This window comes from Vulpes lagopus, chromosome 14 (assembly GCF_018345385.1).
Source record: "Vulpes lagopus strain Blue_001 chromosome 14, ASM1834538v1, whole genome shotgun sequence".
In the NCBI taxonomy this organism is placed as follows: Eukaryota; Metazoa; Chordata; class Mammalia; order Carnivora; family Canidae; genus Vulpes; species Vulpes lagopus.
Genome location: NC_054837.1, coordinates 14096205 through 14114438, shown reverse-complemented (window position 1 = coordinate 14114438; position 18234 = coordinate 14096205). Strand labels below are relative to the sequence as shown.

At 44.3% G+C, this 18234-nt stretch overlaps 1 protein-coding gene across 5 annotated transcripts in view; it reads right to left on the bottom strand.

Moving 5' to 3' along the window:
- AP1B1 (adaptor related protein complex 1 subunit beta 1) overlaps positions 1–10084 on the bottom strand; it is a 57011-nt gene extending 46927 nt beyond the window's left edge. For all 5 annotated transcript variants that reach the window (XM_041729069.1, XM_041729070.1, XM_041729072.1 and 2 more), the window contains exon 1: positions 9940–10084. The gene's annotated coding sequence lies outside the window, so the exon portion shown is untranslated. The remainder of the gene's footprint in view (positions 1–9939) is intronic.
- Positions 10085–18234: the final 8150 nt, after the last annotated feature.

Below are 18234 nucleotides of genomic sequence, written 5' to 3'. Positions count from 1 at the left end.
GTGACGGCAAACAGATGTGCTCTATGGGCCAGACACTACATAAAGATTTTCACATTTAATCTTCACAATAATCTGTGGAAAAAGTACTGATAATATCACAAGTTTACAGATGAGGAAAGTGAAGCCCAGAGAGACCAAGGTATTTATTTGTCTGGAGTCACACAGCTAGAAAATGGTAGTATTGATACTCTCTACCCTTGCCCCATAATGAGGTCCCAGAGGTCCCACTCTACCCAGCAAGTCAACTTCTCTTTGAATGAAGTCCTGGCAGAATCACACACACACACTCCAAGCTAACAGATAAATGAAATATGTTGCCACATATCCCTTCAGAGTCTCTCAAACGTTGAATTACAGGTTATTTAAGAGCCAGCCCATCCAGTTTGGACAACAGGAATGTCTAGTTTGTTAACGTGCCTAGTGAAAGCCTGTCTGGATGAAGTTGCCGAGTTATGGGTCTCTTGGGATTTGGACGAAGCATGGTTAGCCAAAATCAATCTCTTCAGACCCACTAGCAATTAAAGCCTCAAAATGAAAAGGAAGTAAAGGCACACACATGCCACATGCAAATTTTCTTATATTAGCACTGAGTCTTTATAACCTAATTCTAGAATCATGTGCCAGTTCTCAACAATCTACAGACAGTAATGCTTGAAAAGATCTGCTGTCAAGAAAAAGTAAAGTTCATGGGGCACCTGGGTGGCTCAGTGGTTGAGTGTCTGCTTTTGGCTCAGGGCATAATCCTGGGATCTTGGGATCGAGTCTTGCATCAGGCTCCCTGTGGGGAGCCTGTTTCTCCATCTGCCTATGTCCCTGCCTCTTTCTCTGTGTCTCTCATGAAAAATACAAAAAATCTTTAAGATAGGAAAAGAAAAGTTCCTTTGACTTGAAAAAGAAACAGGGGCTTATTCTGAATAATACTTAATCAAGAAGAAGAGAAAGAGGCCAAAGACTATAGAACGAGGTCCCTTTAAATCTCAGTTTTCGCATCTACACAACAGGAACACTTTCTGAAGATCTGTCAAGTGTAGTCATCCACGCAGCACGTGTAACAGCATGGGTCACTGTCAGCTCTGAGACTGACATTGTGCCCCACACAGGAGCATGTACATAAGTAGACAAAGGAGAGTTCTCCCGTTGGGCTCTTACAGATGCAGAGCCCAAGTAAAGGACTGCAGGTGAATAGCAGAGCAATCATGCTTTCCATACAAGTACCACCACTCTTCAGAGGAGGGTTCTGAGACTGGGACAACATGTAGGGAAGCCCTCTTAGATGAAGGGCTTGCTCGGACAGAAAAAGATGGGTCACATTTGGAAAGGGAGGGCTGAGGGTAACCTGGAGAAGACCCACAAGATGTCAGCATAACTGAGACTAAATCACCAGCAACACTGACTGGGGTGTGGGCTTTGTGCTAAATGGTTTATAGCCCTTCTCTCATTTAATTCTCAAGGTAATCCATTTACAAATAAAGAATTAAAGATGCTGAGAGAGGAGCAACTTATCCGAAGCCAAAACAAGCATGTGTGTTCAGGAATTTATGAGAACCCCTGCCTGGTTGAAGGCAAGGACTTGGAAGGGAAAGGAGATGAGGTTAGGCAAGGAAGGATGAGATTCAAGGATGGTCTTGGATGCTAGTGCATATTAGATCCTGCTGGCAAAAGGTGCAGTGGTCCTGTCAGATGACAAGTCTCATGCAGAAGAGCATTTGACATTGCTTATCGCTCCCTGAATACTCCAAAACACTTTCTTTCCCTGGATTCCAGGATGCCATGCACTCTGCCTTTCCCTCTACCCCACTGCCTGCAACTTCTCAGTCTCCTTTGTTGGTTCTTCCTCCTCTTCCTCTTCATCCATCAGAGGGCCCACAGGTCAGGCCTAGTACCTCTCTTTCCTTCCCTACCAATGCTATCTTGCCTCCTTGGTGAGCTCATCCAGTGTCAAGGCTTTAAGTGTCATCTACATGCTGACAACCCACAAATGTATGTCCCCAGGCCCTTACGTCCCCAGGCCCCATTTCTCTAGTGAACTCCCAGCTCATATATCCAAACTGCCTAATCAACACTTGAACTTGAATATCTATATAGCTAACAGGCAGATCAAACTTAACATGATAAAAACTGACTTCCTGGACTGTGGGCCACCAGGGTCGGTGAAGGATCTCAAGATGGCTGGGTGAAAACTTGCTCTAAAAACCACTGACTGGGACACCTGGGTGGCTTAGTGGTTGAGTGCCTCCCTTCGGCCCAGGGCATGATGCTGGAGTCCCAGGATCGAGTCCCACATCGGGCTCCCTGCATGGAGCCTGCTTCTCCCTCTGCCTGTGTCTCTGCCTCTCTGTGTGTCTCCCATGAATAAATTAATAAAATATTAAAAAAATAAATAAAAATAAAAAATAAAAACCACTGACTGGGTAGCTTTTGGGGAGATCATACCCCAAAACCAGAAGGCCATTGCCAACTCCCTGAAATCCTGGAATGAGATGCTTACCTCCAGGTTGGCTACTCTTCCTGAGAAACCACCTGCTACTGACTGGGCTTACTACAAGGCCAATGTGGCAAAGGCTGGCTTGGTAGATGACTTTGAGAAGAAGTTTAATGCCCTGAAGGTTCTTGTGCCAGAGGATAAATACACTGTCCAGGTGGATGCTGAGGAAAAAGAAGATGTGAAAAGCTGTGCTGAGTTTTTGTCTCTCTCAAAGGCCATGATTGAAGAATATGAAAAAGAGCTGGAGAAGATGAAGAACATAATTCCATTTGATCAGATAGCCATTGAGGACCTGAATGAAGTCTTCCCAGAAACCAAATTAGACAAGAAGTATCTCTATTGGTCTCACAAGCCAATTGAAAATTTATAAACTTGAGTTGAGGAGAAAGCCCTGGCCCTCATATTATAAACGTTGGACTTAAAAATTAAAAAATAATAAATAAATAAATAAAAATTTTAAAAACCTGACTTCCTGCTTCTCCCCATCTCTCAACTGGCTCATCTGCAGTTTTCATTATCTAGTTACTGCCAACATCTTTAGCAGGGTCTCAGGCCAAAAATCTCAGTTATCTTTGACAACACACACTCTCATATCCTACATCTAATCTATCAGCAAATGCTACTGGGGTCTACCTTCAAAATGAATCCAGAATCCATAAGGCGGCTTTCACCAGCTCCAAGACACCATCACTTTTTATCGGGATTGCTACCAAAACTGCTTCCACACCGCTCTCAACAACCTACTTCAGCACCAGGCAGAATGATCCCATTATAGTCTAAGTCAGTGGTACTCCTCTGTCCAAAATCCTCTAATGGTTCCCTGTCTTAGAGTAAAAGCCAAAATCTCTACCATGGCATTATGGACTATAGGCCCATATGAGACACATATCCTTTCTGGTTCTCTCTCACACACATACACACCATTCATCATTACTTCTTTGAACTTTTCTCCCATTATTTTCTCCATCATTTCCTTAATTCTAGCCATATGGGGTCCTCTTTGATGATCCTTGAACACAAGAAGCATGTTTCTACAATGTTTGTACATATGGTACAATTGCCAGGGAGGGAGGCTCTTTCGTCAGATAGCATCATGGTTCAGTCCCTCATCTCTTTCAAATCTCACTCAAATGTCACTTTCTCTGACCACTTTAATATTGTACACATCCAGGACACCTGGGTACCTCAGCGACTGAGCATCAGCCTTTGGCTCAGGGTGTGATCCCCGGGTCCAGGGACTGAGTCCTGCATCAGGCTCCCTATGGGGTGCCTGCTTCTCCCTCTGCCTATGTCTCTGCCTCTCTCTGTGTCTTTCATGAATAAATAAATAAAATCTTAAAAAAAAATTGTACACCTCCCCAACCAATCCCCCCAACTCCCTATTCTTCTTTCCTCCTTTTGTATTTCTTCAAGGTACTTATCACCAACAAACTATAAAATATATTTATATCATCTATTTTTTTCTCCCTCCATAATGTGCTCCATAAGGACAAAGACTGTCCATTTTATTCACTACTGTATCCCTACCTCCTAGACTATTACTTGGCAAATAGTAGGTGCTCAATAAACATCTGAATGATTAGTGCTCAAATCTCTTTTCAGGGAAATTTCAAGTTTTGTAAACCAATCTCAGCTTCCCCATGTTCCACTCACAGGGTGTGCCAGCATCAGACATGCATCTGCTCTGGTTGTCAAGTTATTTTGATAAAACTAAAGTTGAAAATGCCAAATCCCTTAGCTCATTTTAAAGCTGATAAATGGAAGACAAGTAAATAAAGAAAAGAGAGAAGAAAGAGCAAAGGGCAGAAGACCAGGTGGTAAGAGCTCTGATGGGAGAAATGTCCAGGCCACCTCCCCATCCCCTGCTCCCACAGGCATCAGTTGAAAGAGACTAGAGCTGCTGGAGGAGGGGATGCAAATGCTGGTGGCAGAGGGCTCTGACAGCTATGATGTGAACACAGGCAGGCCCTTCCCTCTCTCTATAACCCTCTAGGCCCACAGGCCTTCTGTGTTCTTTTGTCAAGCTCTTCACTGCTTTTGCACTTGCTGAGCCTTCTGCCTGGATTATCCTCTCCAGCTTCTAGAGTGGTTGCTCCAACTTATCTTTCAAATCTCGGCTTAAATGACATCACTTCAAAGATACTGACCCTGCACTCACTAAGTACATATTTTCTTGTCCTTACCCCCACCCCCATTCCTATTCATGTTTGCTGAGCTCCTTTCACATGCCATAAACAGGTCTACACGCTAGGGATACAGCAGTGAATAAGTCAGACAAAAATCCTTCCCTTCATGGCACATATATCTCGGTGACAGGGACCACAACAAGCGAGACAAATAAGTACAATATATACTATCTGATGTAGCAACAAATGCTATGGAAAAAGAGAAAACAGGAAGGCGGATAGGGAGTGTGGAGGAGGGGAGGAAAGGAGGTTGAAATTTAACCAGCTGGCCACCTTGAGAAGGTGACAGGTGGCACTGTCTGGGGAAAGAGACTTCCAGGCTTAAGATAGTGAAAAGTGGGAGCATCCCTGGCTTGTCTGAGGAATAGCAGGAAAGCTGAGTGAGCAATGAGGAGGGTAGTGGGTTATGAGGTCAGAGGAGAATGGAGGGGGCTTCCAGGTCAAGGTTAGGACCCTGGCTTTTACTCTGAGTCAGGTGGAAACTGCTAAAGGGTCTTGAGTAGATCTGACTTACACTTCAACATGCATTGGTTGCTATGCCTGTTTCTCTCATGGATTATCAGTTTTTCTAATTATTACATTTGTTTTCTATTTCTTCTGTTTCCTCCCAATCCCTACCTCATTAGAATGTAGTAAGTAACCCAAGGGCAGAAACTGGCTTGTTTACCTATCATCACACTTAGCCCAGTGCCAGGTATCCACTTGGGCTCAATAAATACTGAATGAATAAATGTATGAAGGCTCTGTCCTCAGTGTCTCAACATCCAGCCACTCAGCTTCATTCAGAGAATGGAGACCACAGAAGCAGACTCACCAGCTAATGAAATTTTGTCATTCCTCTCAATAAGCGTAAGACCCTAAAAGCAATTAGGTATGGCAAAAAGTATGTCACCCATCTATTCCTTTACAGAGCTCTATTTTAATGAATGTTTTTAGTGCTAAAAATGAACAATGAAGGACTGGTTTTATTTAAAAACATTTTTTTAAAGATTTATTTATTATTATTATTTTTTTAAAGATTTATTTAAAAAAATATTTTATTTATTCACAAGATACACACACAGAGGGGGGGGGGGCAGAGACACAGGCAGAGGCAGAAGCAGGCTCCATGCAGGGAGCCCGATTTGGGACTTGATCCCGGGACTCCAGGATCATGCCTTGAGCCAAAGGCAGACACTCAACTGCTGAACCACCCAGGAGTCCCAAGAAGGACTGGTTTTAAAGCTTTGAGACCTGACTTCCAAATCGACCATCTTCTAGCTCAAGTTCACAGAAGAGATGGCAAACCTGGGAGAGCAGTCACTAAGGCAGGCATCCTGGCTGCTGATGGAACTCTGGGAATTCTGACACAACCAGCCTCTTACCTTAACTAGAAGAGGTCTCCCAACTTTGGGGAGACCCTCTTAATAAAGATCAGAGGTCAAGCCCAAGGCTAAAGACTGAAAAAACATGAGGCTTGAAAGTCTAAAACCACAGGCAAGCCCCTCCTCAGCTCCATTAAATAACAGGAGACCATCTAAGAACAAGGAGCAGGGAAAGAAAAGGTGGCCACAGCAGGTTTGACAAGGGCTCTCCAGGAGTCTACACAACTTAACAGGTACAAGCATACCACCACTGTAAAATGAGAGCTGCAATGTCACATACGTGAGGGATTTGTCAGGTTAAAACAGGTCAATACATATAAAGCCTTCAGTCGTGCCCAGCCCACCAAATGCTTGATGAATGCTGGTCACTATTACTACAATGGCAAAGGGGTTACCACTAGCACCTCCTTGCTGCTTCTCAACTCCAAGTCTCTGGAGGCCCTGAAACACTCTAGTGGCTGGCTGGGTGGTAGCAACAGTAGCCTGAGAGTAGTTAATACTATCACTGATCAGACTTCTCCCTATCCCCCTGGAGTGATATGAAGACGGACAGATCATCTGGAAAGTGCTTTGAATTCCTTAGGAATCAAGAAATCCTAACAAGTCAATGCAATATTCATCCATTCACTGACATTGAGAACATATGTGCCAGACATTTCACTAAGTGCTAGAGACACAGACTGTTAAAACACATCCCCCCCGCAAGGATTAAGGGCTGTTTACTTAGAAGACAGGCAAGTGAACATGACAACCCATCATGAGCAGTGCCACAGGACACTGAGGAGGTTCAGGCCTGCAAGGTCGGAGAGATGATCAGATGGGAAGCTCCAACTAGTGGCCCAGCAAAGAAAGAGGCATGTGTGACAAGAAATGGTGTCCAGGCAGTAAGGAGAACACAAGGTAAGGACAGAGAGGTAAAAAGAGTTAGGAGTTGCAGAAGTGGCAAGTAGCTAAATTTGACAGGAGCCTGGGAAGAGATAGAAGTGGGGAGTGGGGGCAACCCCGGTGGCTCAGCGGTTTAGTGCCGCCTTCAGCCCAGGGTGTGATCCTGGAGACCCGGGATCGAGTCCCACATCGGGCTCCCGGCATGGAGCCTGCTTCTCCCTCTGCCTGTGTCTCTGCCTCTCTCTCTATCTCTCTCTCTCTCTGTGTCTCTCATGAATAAATAAAATCTTAAAAAAAAAAAAAAAAAGTGGGGAGTGGGAGAGATAGGGCAGGAGAGCCAAGCAGGAGTTAGCCCAAAAGGCCTTGAAGGCCACGATAAAGACTATGATTTTTAGCCTAAGAGCAATAAGGACTCATTGATGGATATTCAAGCAGTATTATTTTTTTAAGTATTCCCCAAGTCATGTTTCCTCTCTGGTGTTATTTGTTTGTCTCTGTGTGAAAAGAAAAACAAAACACAAAAAATATTTCTGGGCTATGATCATGTATCAGTGACCTGACTCAGGCAAAAAAAACCCAAACCAAACCAACAACAACAACAAAAAAAACCTGTTCAGTAAAGAAACATCTACATGTAACAGACACCCTCTCAAGCTTTCATAATTACACCAAAATGCAAAACCCATATTCAAGCCATGTTTGCTCACTGTCAGCATGTCCAGCTTTGGTGCCAGGCATGGGGGTTTTCTAGGAAGTGAGTAGTCAAGACATGCAACAGTTTCAGAGGATGACCAGAAAAAGATGAAAGCCCAAGACCAAAGCCAGAAGGACCAACAAACTAAACTTGTTCTGAAACACTTTTAGGAAGTGAAACGAGAAGGGGGGTAGCAGTGTTGTGTATGTAAAGGTCTCTGTTTGCAGAAGGAAGTAATACCCCACAGACGAGGGTTGACAGCCTTCCTCAGAAAAAGGCCCCTAGTAGGCATCAACTGCCTAGGATCAAAGCACCCAACCACTAACAGTCTCTGCACAAATTTCCTTATCTAATCCCCCCACACACCAGTGGGGCAGGAGGTGGGGGATGGGGGGTGGCAGGATGAGAAGGTGGTAGTCACTATTATTTTAAAACTGAAGTAAAGGAGGCCCAGACTAAGTAAGCTGTCCAGGTCACACTACCAGGAAGCTGGTGAGCTGCTGAGCTGGGGTCAGAACCGAGGGTTAACTGAGGGAGTTAGGCAGTGTTTTTTCATTACACCTCCTAGCCCTTCAGGCTACTCAGGATGAAGCCTCTGCTCAAACCATACTCAACAGATAATTTCTCCACAACCTCTGAGGGATCTGACTCTTTGAGAACTACCAAGGCTACTTTTTTATGACAGTTTTTAAGAGGCTGGAGAAGGCTGGTGGGCTCAACTCAGGACAGGTAGCCAGATGCTCTGAGCTCTGCTCATGTTCCTACCATCTGTGACAAGTCGCTTCATCTCAAATCCTCCCTTGGAAGGATGGGGATAAGGTGACAATATTAAGTTTCTGCGAATTCAATGGAACTAGGAAAACAGATCATAGAGTTAAAAAAAAAAAGTACTACAGTAATATTTATATCTCAGCTTTCTTCAGAAGCATGTGGAAACCTTAGCAGGTTCATTAGGGCTTGTAACACCCAGGAGTGGATAGGACGGCAGCAGGTCTTCCTTGTGCTGCCGTCAGGGAAACTGAGGCAGAACTGAAGCAAGTCAATGTCTGCAAAGGAATAAGGCTTCAGACTCACAGTCTAGTCCTCCAGCCATCAAATGACCTCACCATTCCCAGGAAAGATGTGGCTCCCCAGTCAGGAAGCCAAGGAGCCTGCACTTTTCTCAGAGAGACAGAGACCCTCCCCTTGAGAATGTTCTTCAAGAACCTAGGGTCAAGAGATCCCTAGGGGTCATGTGCTTCCTCTCTTTATTTCAAAAGGAATGCAGCTCAACCACTGACAGGATCTGAATATTCTTAAATTAGCTTCATGAATAATTTGTTTTGAGTCTCACACTTCTCAATAGTCAAGAAAAACTTCCCTTTGACCCTGAAAGGTAGTCACTTATAGCAGTAGCCTGCAGAATTGTTTCATCCTAAACACGTAAATCAAATGTCCCTTATGAAGATTAGATTCAAAGTATTAAGGCCACATCTTTACAGAGCTTCGAATAAATACAATGGCAGCTAAAGATATTAAATACCTACACCCCTACACCCCAACCTTGCTCCAGCCTCTTTTGTCTCTGCACTTTGCAGGTCCCTGAGAGCCTGGGTAAGAACCCGGACTCTGCCTGCACCACAGGATTGACCTTATCATGTGTGGTTCAAGTTCTCTGTGCCTCAGTTTCTTCGTGGATAAAATGGGGATATCAACAACAGCTACCTCGCAAGGGCTGTTGAGAAGTTACACGTGGCATCGTACCTACTGTGCTTAGCACAGCGCATGAAACACAGTAGGAGCTCAATAAATAGTAGGTAGCATTTCGTCAGTATTTTTAGCATGATTACAGGTGTCCCCAGATAAGCTGTCCATGAAACGCCAACGGATAGACCAAGCCCAAGCCTACTGCCGGGCAGGCGGCACAGAGCCGGTTCTTGATTTCTTTTTTCTTTTTTTTTTTTTTCCCTTTTTAAACCCTGGCAAAGAGATAAGGCCCTGAATGACAGGGAGGCCTCAGGATGTGAAGGGGGAAACCAGGACTCAGAACGGAGCTTCCCCTCTGGCCAGGGGCGGACTCCTCCGGGCCTAAGTCTAGGAGTCTCTCCGGAGGACGCCCCAAGAGGGGATGCGGGCTGGGGCGCCTGGGATTCAGGCCGGCGGCCAAGTGAGCGTGAATGAATGAACCCGCAGTCCTTCTGCCCAGTCGGGGCTCGGGAAGCCACTCTCGCGCCTCTAGGGTCCCGTCCTCTCCGTGACCTCTGACCCCACAAACCCCCTCACCTCAGACCACCGCCTCCCCGCCCCACTCCTTCTCCTGCCTCTCCGGACTCCCCGCTTCCTCACCCGCAGGTCCGAATGGCTCCCGGCGCCACGGCACGGCTTGGCTCGCCAGCAAAATGTCCGCGGCCTCGCCCTCCCGCTCCCCCGGTGAGTCCGTGCCGCCGGCCGCTCGGAGCCCCGCGGCTGTCACCTGCCGGGCGGAAGTGAGCTGCCCGCGCGTGGGCACTTCCGGTGGACGCACGGCCTGGGGGCGGGGTCAAGGGTGCAACCCGGGCGGGCGGTGGTGCCCGCGGGGCGGGGCCAGGAAGGGGCGGGGCCGAACGGCATTAACCCCTCCCCAGCCGCGGCCCAGCCTCGCCATTGCCTCCCGTAGAGTGCTAAAAAATTAGCGAGCTAATCGCTAAGTAACTTAAGGTGGCGACTTTTAGAGCCATCTCTTCCTTTGGAAAACTGAGATTGAGAAAGGCAAGGTTTTGCTCAAGATCATTTACCTTATGAACGGAAGAGTCAGAACCAGAGCTGTAAATACAGTCTAGCCCTTGCTGCCCTTCAGTGCAGCCCTTTGGGAATTCGGCTGGAAAGGTAAACCCATGTACCTCCAAGGAAATTGATCTAAGAGAAACTTCTTAATATCTCATTTTTCCTTTTGCTGGGTCTGCCAGGATGTCAGTTCCTATTATCACCTCACTCTCGATTCTGGTACTATTCACTTTCTCCTTATAATTTCCGATCATCCCCCTTGAAACAGTATTCTGTCCCTGCTCTTTAAAGATGTTTTACTAGAAATGAGTGTAACTATGACAAGCTCATATTCTGACTCTTACAGTATTTTCTTTTTGCCATGATAGTGATTTGATTAGATTTGGGCACATTTGTAATCAAGTACGAATGCCACCTCTGTCAAAGGTGTTTCAGCAAAGATAATAACTAAAGGTTTATAAACTAAACTTCAGATTGAGAAAAGAGCAGTTATTTTTTTAAAGTGGCTTTAAAAAAGGCAGCCTGACTGGTTCAGTGGGTAGAGTGTATGATTCTTGATCTTGGGGTTGTGAGTTCAATCTCACTGTTGGGTGTAGAGATTACTGAAAAATACAATCCTTTTTTTTTTTTTTTTTTTAGATTTTAAATTTATTTGTCAGGAAGAGGGTGCACAAGCTGGGGGAGCAGTAGGCAGAGGGGGAAGCAGGCTCCTCAGTGAGCAGGGAACCCAATGTGGAACTCCATCCCAGGACTCAAGATGATAACCCCAGCTTAAGCAGATGCTTAACCAACTGAGCCACCCAGGCATCCCAAAATAAAATCTTAAAAAAAAAAAAATAGAGGTTGCTTATTACCACATTATGAGTCTGTTAATGTTAAAGGAGTCAGGCTGAAACACAAGTCAGTTAAAATGATTTAGAAATCTAAAGTCACATTTCCCTGTTTCGTATATGTAAAGGTGACTTTACTGCTTCCTGATTTCTTTACAGGAAAAATAAAGAACATCTTGGGATTTTTTTTTTTTTTTTTTGGTGGAGGAAGGGATTATTTCAATTATGAACTATAAACATATATAACTGGAGAGTATTATTTCTCATATTTTAAACCACTCAGGTTAGCTAAAGATATATTTGTGTTGTTTTTGAGTACTTGTGTAGGTTTTTTGTTTTCTTTTTATAATAATAAATTTATTTTTTATTGGTGTTCAATTTGCCAACATATAGAATAACACCCAGTGCTCATCCTGTCAAGTGCCCCCCTCAGTGCCCGTCACCCATTCACCCCCACCCCCCGCCATCCTCCTCTTCCACCACCCCTAGTTTGTTTCCCAGAGTTAGGATTCTTTATGTTCTGTCTCCCTTTCTGATATTTCCTACCCATTTCTTCTCCCTTCCCTTCTATTCCCTTTCACTATTATTTATATTCCCCAAATGAATGAGAACATATAGGTGTTTTTTTTTTTGTAACTATACATTAAGTGAGTGCTTCATATGTATAAGGCACTATTTTCACATGCATTGCAGCATTAAACAAATGAGTTTGGTTTCACGCTTTCTTGCATTATTCAGCTAAGTATTAGAAAACGTTGCTTTTAGATACATTACTATTACCAGGTTACAAAACAAATATAAGTAAGAAAAGGAATTAGTTTCATCCTCTAGATTGTATAAGTAAAAGGTTAGTATTTGAAATATGTGTTAATTCAACTCTGGGGGAAGGATGAAGTCAAACATTTCCCTTATGAAAAATTTTTCCTAGTGAAAATATGAAAACCTCCTGAAGACAGGGCACCTGGCTGGCTCAGTCAGTTAAGCATCTGCCTTTGGCTCTGGTCATGATCCCAGGGTCCTAGGATCTAGCCCCACATCCACCTCCCTGCTCAGCAGGGAGCCTGTTTGTCCCTCTGCCTCTGCCTTTCCACACCCCTCCTGCTCATGCTCGCTCTCCATCACTCTCAAATAAATAAAATCTTAAAAAAAAAAAGGAAAGAAAATATGAAAGCTTGAACAATGGCAATGTTTATTTGCTATGCCTTTACTTATGTTTTTCACACTGCTTAAATACTAGATATTAAAAAGCTAATCGTGGGTTCCTTTGTACCTCCACTGACATGATTTCTTAAGGTATGTTCGACCTTTGTTTTGCTTATCTTGTGGCACACAGCCTAATTAACAAGGTGATAGTAAAAGATACCTTTCTTTCTTTCTTTCTTTCTTTCTTTCTTTCTTTCTTTCTTTCTTTTCTTTCTTTCTTTCTTTCTTTCTTTCTTTCTTTCTTTCTTTCTTTCTTTCTTTTCTTCCTTTTTTTTTTTTTTTTTAAGATTTTATAGTAATCTCTACACCCAACATAGTACTCAAACTTACAACCTTGAGATCAAGAGTTGCTTGCTCAGGCAGCCCAGGTGGCTCCGGGCTTTAGCGCCACCTTCTCTGCAGGGTGTGATCCTGGAGACCCACACTGGGCTCCCTGCATGGAGCCTGCTCCTCCCTCTGCCTGTGTCTCTGCCTCTTTCTGTGTGTGTCTCTCATGAATAAATAAATAAAATCTTAAAAAAAAAAAAAAAAAGAGTTGCATGCTCTATCAACTGAGCCAGCCAGGTGCCCCAAAGATACATTTTTAAAAATTCGATCAGATAAAGGCTTTTGAGTCTCTGTTTTGCTAACCCAAGCTGCTAAGTTATCTGAAACTTTAGTCAAGACCAGAGAGAAGTATATGGCATATGTGTAGTTTGCTTCTTTATAATTTGATTGGCCTGTTTGTAAATTGAATCATTACTTAAGAATCATCACTTCCAGGGGTTCCTGACTGGCTCAGTCAGGGGAACATGCACCTCTTGATCTGGGGGTCGTGAGTTAAGGCCCACATTGTAGAGATAATTTTTTTTTTTTTTTAATTTTTATTTACTTTTGATAGTCACAGAGAGAGACAGAGAGAGGCAGAGACACAGGCAGAGGGAGAAGCAGGCTCCATGCACTGGGAGCCCGACATGGGATTCGATCCCCGGTCTCCAGGATCGCGCCCTGGGCCAAAGGCAGGCGCCAAACTGCTGCGTCACCCAGGGATCCCTGTAGAGATGATTCTAAATAAATATTTTTTTAAAAAAGAATTATCCAAATAAAATCGTTATAAATAAATAAATAAATAAATAAATAAATAAATAAATAAATAGATGCCTGGGTTGCTCAGCGGTTGAACATCTGCCTTTGGCTTAGGGTGTGATCCTGGGGTCCTGGGATCAAGTTCTGTGTCGGGCTCCCTGCGAGGAACCTGACTCTTCCTCTCCATGTCTCTCACGAATAAATAAATGAAATCTTAAAAAAAAAAAAAAGAATTATCACTCCCAGCAGATAGTAAGGTAAAACTGAATATGATAATTTCTAATATTCCCTTAGATCTCTCTAATTTACCAAAGGGGAAAAAATATTTACCTGAGGCTCTTCTGAGGAATGATGATACCGAAGGTGTGAGGGTGGTTAGTTTCTTTGTCTATTTCAAAAGACCAACATTTTTATTTGGAATGATTATTGTGAAGAGCAGAATATCATTTTTATCCAAGAACTTGAAGCATATCTGGAATTTACCGATGTACATGCCCATTTTAGAATGTTGCTTCTTAAAGTAATCCACTAATGCTTTGAATATTTTTATTATTTGGTTTCTCTTTCTGCTAAAGAACAATTAAACCCCAATTTGGCATAGGATCCTTTTGAGTTGAAATCTATATGGGGGGATCCCTGTGTGGCGCAGCGGTTTAGCGCCTGCCTTTGGCCCAGGGCGTGATCCTGGAGGCCCGCGATTGAATCCCACGTCGGGCTCCTGGTGCATGGAGCCTGCTTCCCCCTCTGCCTATGTCTCTGCCTCTCTTCCTCTCTCTCTCTGTGTGACTATCATAAATAAATAAAAATTAAAAAAAAAAAAGAAATCTATATGGGGCCAATAGCAATTAAACAGGGTTTTTTTGTTTTTTGTGTTTTTGTTTTTGTTTTTTTTTTAGATTTTATGTATTTATTCATGAGAGACACACACACAGAGAGAGGCAGAGACATAGGCAGAAGGAGAAGTAGGCTTCCTGCAGGGACCCTGATGGGGGACTCAATCCCAGGACCCCGGGATCACTCCCTGAGACAAAGGCAGACACTTAACCACTAATCAGTTCTTTAACTTCTCCCCAACCCCTGTACCAACACCCTGTACCAGCAAGACCCCAAACTCTTATAATACATCTTATTAGAAATTCACAGTCTGCCCTGCCTAGATGACTTCTGCTGTTTAATCATTTTTTTAAAAGATTTTATTTATTTATTCATGAGAGACACAGAGAAGAAGAGAGAGTCAGAGACACAGGCAGAGGGAGAAGCAGGCTCCATCCATGCAGGGAGCCTGACATGGGTCTCAATCTGGGGACTCCAGGATCATGCCTGGTCTGAAGGCAGGCACTAAACTGCAGAGCCACCAAGGGGTCCCTGTTTAATCATTTTAAAAGGTGGCTGGACATGCAGGTTTCTTGCTATATAACCTATCTGGTAAGAAAGATAAACTTTGGTAGCACTTTATGGTAGTTCTGGATGGTTTTGTTACTTATGGGGAACTAATGGCAGCTCTCTTAGACTCAGCTGAGACATAGAATAAGAGCTATTATTTTTTTTTTGAAGGCCAAATAGATCATAGGAGATTCTAGGAAACTCTGGAGAAGGCAGTGTATATTTGCCATCATCAAAATACTTACTTGGGGATGCCTCGGTGGCTCCACAGTTGAGCGTCTGCCATGTCGGGCTCAGGTCATGATCCCGGGGTCCTGGGATCGAGTTCCATGTCTGGCTCCCTGTGAGGAGCCTGCTTCTCCCTCTGCCTATGTCTGCTTCTCTATCTGTGTCTCTCATGAGCAAGTAAATAAAATCTTTAAAAAAATACTTATTTGTATTTATGGAACGTGTGTTGGTTTTTTTTCCCCACGGATTAAAAAAAAAACAAAACACCACTCAACCTGGGGGGAGGCTTTAATAAAATGACATTTTCTGGGATGCCTGGGTGGCTCAGTGGTTGAGTTTCTGCCTTAGGCTTGAGTAGTAATCCCCATTTGGGGATCAAGTCCTGCATTGGGCTCCCTGAGAGGAGCCTGCTTCTCCTTCTGCCTGTGTCTCTGCCTCTCTGTGTCTCTCATGAATAAATAAATAAAGTCTTTAAAAAAATAATAATAAATAAATAAAAATAAGTAAATGAAATGACACCTTCCTTTTGCATTAAATTCTTATTCTAACTTCTAAAAATCTTTTCACATATTTCACATCTTCAAAACAACCCAGTGATTTAGGCAGAGTGGACTTTATTATCTCCTTTCTTACATATAAGGATATTTAAAAAGGTTATGTTACTCAGCCAAAGTAACATTTGCTAGTAGTTAGTAGTAAGCTAAGGCTATAAATATTGTTTTATTAATTCTAAGCCCAACAGTTTCTCTATTAGCTCTGATCCTTTTTTGAAAAGATTTTATTTTGCGGCAACCCCAGTGGCTCAGCGGTTTAACACCGCCTTTGACCCAGGCCTGATCCTGGAGACCTGGGATCGAGTCCCATGTCGGGCTCCCCGCATGGAGCCTGCTTCTCCCTCTGCCTGTGTCTCTGCCTCTCTCTGTGTGTGTCTCTCATGAATAAATAAATAAAATCTTTAAAAAAAAATTTATTTTGTGCACTCGCCCTTGCTCTCAAATAAATAAATAAAATCTTAAAAAAAAAAATTTCCAGGGTGGCAGGGGCTCCTGGGTGGCTCAAGTCTATTAAGTGTCCAACTCTCAATTTCAGCCCAGATCATGATCTTAGGGGTGTGAGATTAAGCCCCATGTCAGGTTCCGTGCTGTGTGTGGAGTCTGGTTGGGATTTTCTCTCTTTTCCTCTGCTCCTCCCCCTGTTTGCTCTCTCTCTCTCTCTCTCTCTCTCTCTCAAAATAAATAAATATTAAAAAGAAAAAGATTTCCAAGAAGACAGAAGTCACAGTGTTTGTTGAGGAAGGACATCCTAGAGATGGTGGCATTTGTGCTAGGCCTCGCCCAATGAGAACAGAGTCTCACAGGCTGAGATGAAAGGAAAAGGCAACCCAGGGACAACAGTGCAAAGGCAGGAAGTCAAGAGAGTCAAGCATCTGGGTCCTTCAGAAAGCATTTCACAAGTTCCTACTGCGGAGCCAGGCCCTGGGCTAGGTGTTATATTGTCACATGGATGAGGCAAAGGCCCTGCCTTGGCTGAACAAGCAGTCTGTCTGGGGATGACAGAGCAGCAGCCCCAAAAGTGATTGGTGCTGTGATAGGGGATGCCCTAGAGGCTATGGGAGTCCAGAGCAGGAGCTGAAGCTCCCTGGAGTTGGAGGGTCCAAGGGAGGCCTAGACGAGTGGAGGGCCTGTAATCTGGAAGCGTGGAAAACAATGAATGTTTATGGAGCACCTATGGTGTGCCAGATGGTATGTAGAGGGTTTCATTTGTCCCTCACACCATCCCAGGGGTGGGAGGAGATGTAACTCCAAGAGCTTAAATCAAAGAGTGTGTGAGTGGCACAGCTAAGGGCCTGGTCATAGAGCCCCAGGATACATGCTCTTTTTTTTTTTTTTTTTAAGATTTTATTTATTTATTTATTTGACAGAGAGAGAAAGAGAGAGAGAGTGAGCACAAGCAGGGGGAGCAGCAGGCAGAGGGAGAGGGAGAAGCAAACTCCCTGCTAAGCAGGGAGCCTGACTCGGGACTCAATCCCAAGACCCTGGGATCAGGACCTGAGCCGGAGGCAGATGCTTAACCAACTGGGCCACCCAGGAACCCCAGGATACATGCTCTTATAAGTCCCACTCATTCACCTAAAATTTATTTGTCACTCCTGCCTGAGCCAGCCATAAGGGGGCTACAACATGAACCAGAGCTGGGCTACTCCTTGGGCTACTGTTGAGTGTGGGAGAGACACAAATTAAGGGACAATCATAACACAGTCCAAAAGGACTGGGAATGCACAGGAGACTCAGGCAGCAAACTCACCCTAGGAAAGTAAGGGAAGACTTTCTGGAGGAGATGACATCCAGCCCAACCTGTGAAGGATGACATTACTACCATCAATAGTTGCCACGAACCAGGCACTGTGCTAGGCTCTTCCACGTATTTACTCACTGGACTCTCCCAACAATTTGAGTTTCCATGACCGTCCCCAGGTAAAACAGAGAAAACAGGCCAGTGGGCACACTTTCCTGTGGGCCTGGGTCTCCTCTACCACAGCTCAGTATAAAAACACAGTATAATGAGGAGACACAGCTTAATGTCAAAGGCTGGATATTTACAGCTTGCAGAGGTGACAGCCAGAAGCAAAGGAGGGTCTCTCAGGGGGGTTCCCTCTCTACCCCCTCCACCACCAAACCCAGCTGGCCACTCTGAGTCCCACTCACCTTCAAACACTAACAACTGGGTCTAGAAAAGTCACACCTGGGTCTTGTGCATCTCACCCAGCCCTCTGAGACCCCAGGCCCAGGAGGAGCCCCTTGCTTCAAGAGGGTGGAGCAGAGCCTATGATGGCCAAGCCTACCTGGATAGAGAACTAACTTCTCCCAACAAATACACCATCACTAACAAGAACAGCACCTCCTGGTTGGAAGAGATCGTTTTTCTCCAAGTCCTGTTCACTTTCTCCCCTGCCCTGCGGACATACATGATGCAGGACTGACCTGTCTACCTCTTTAAGCCTCACTTTCTCCTCGAGAAGAGGACTCTTTGTGGGCCAAGTGCCATCACAAGCCCTTGACACCCATTCATTCATATAACCTTCACCATTCTCAAGAGGTGGAGGCTACATAATAACCTTCACTTTACAGGTGAGCATGCTGAGGCCTTGAGAAACTGAGGAACTTTCTTA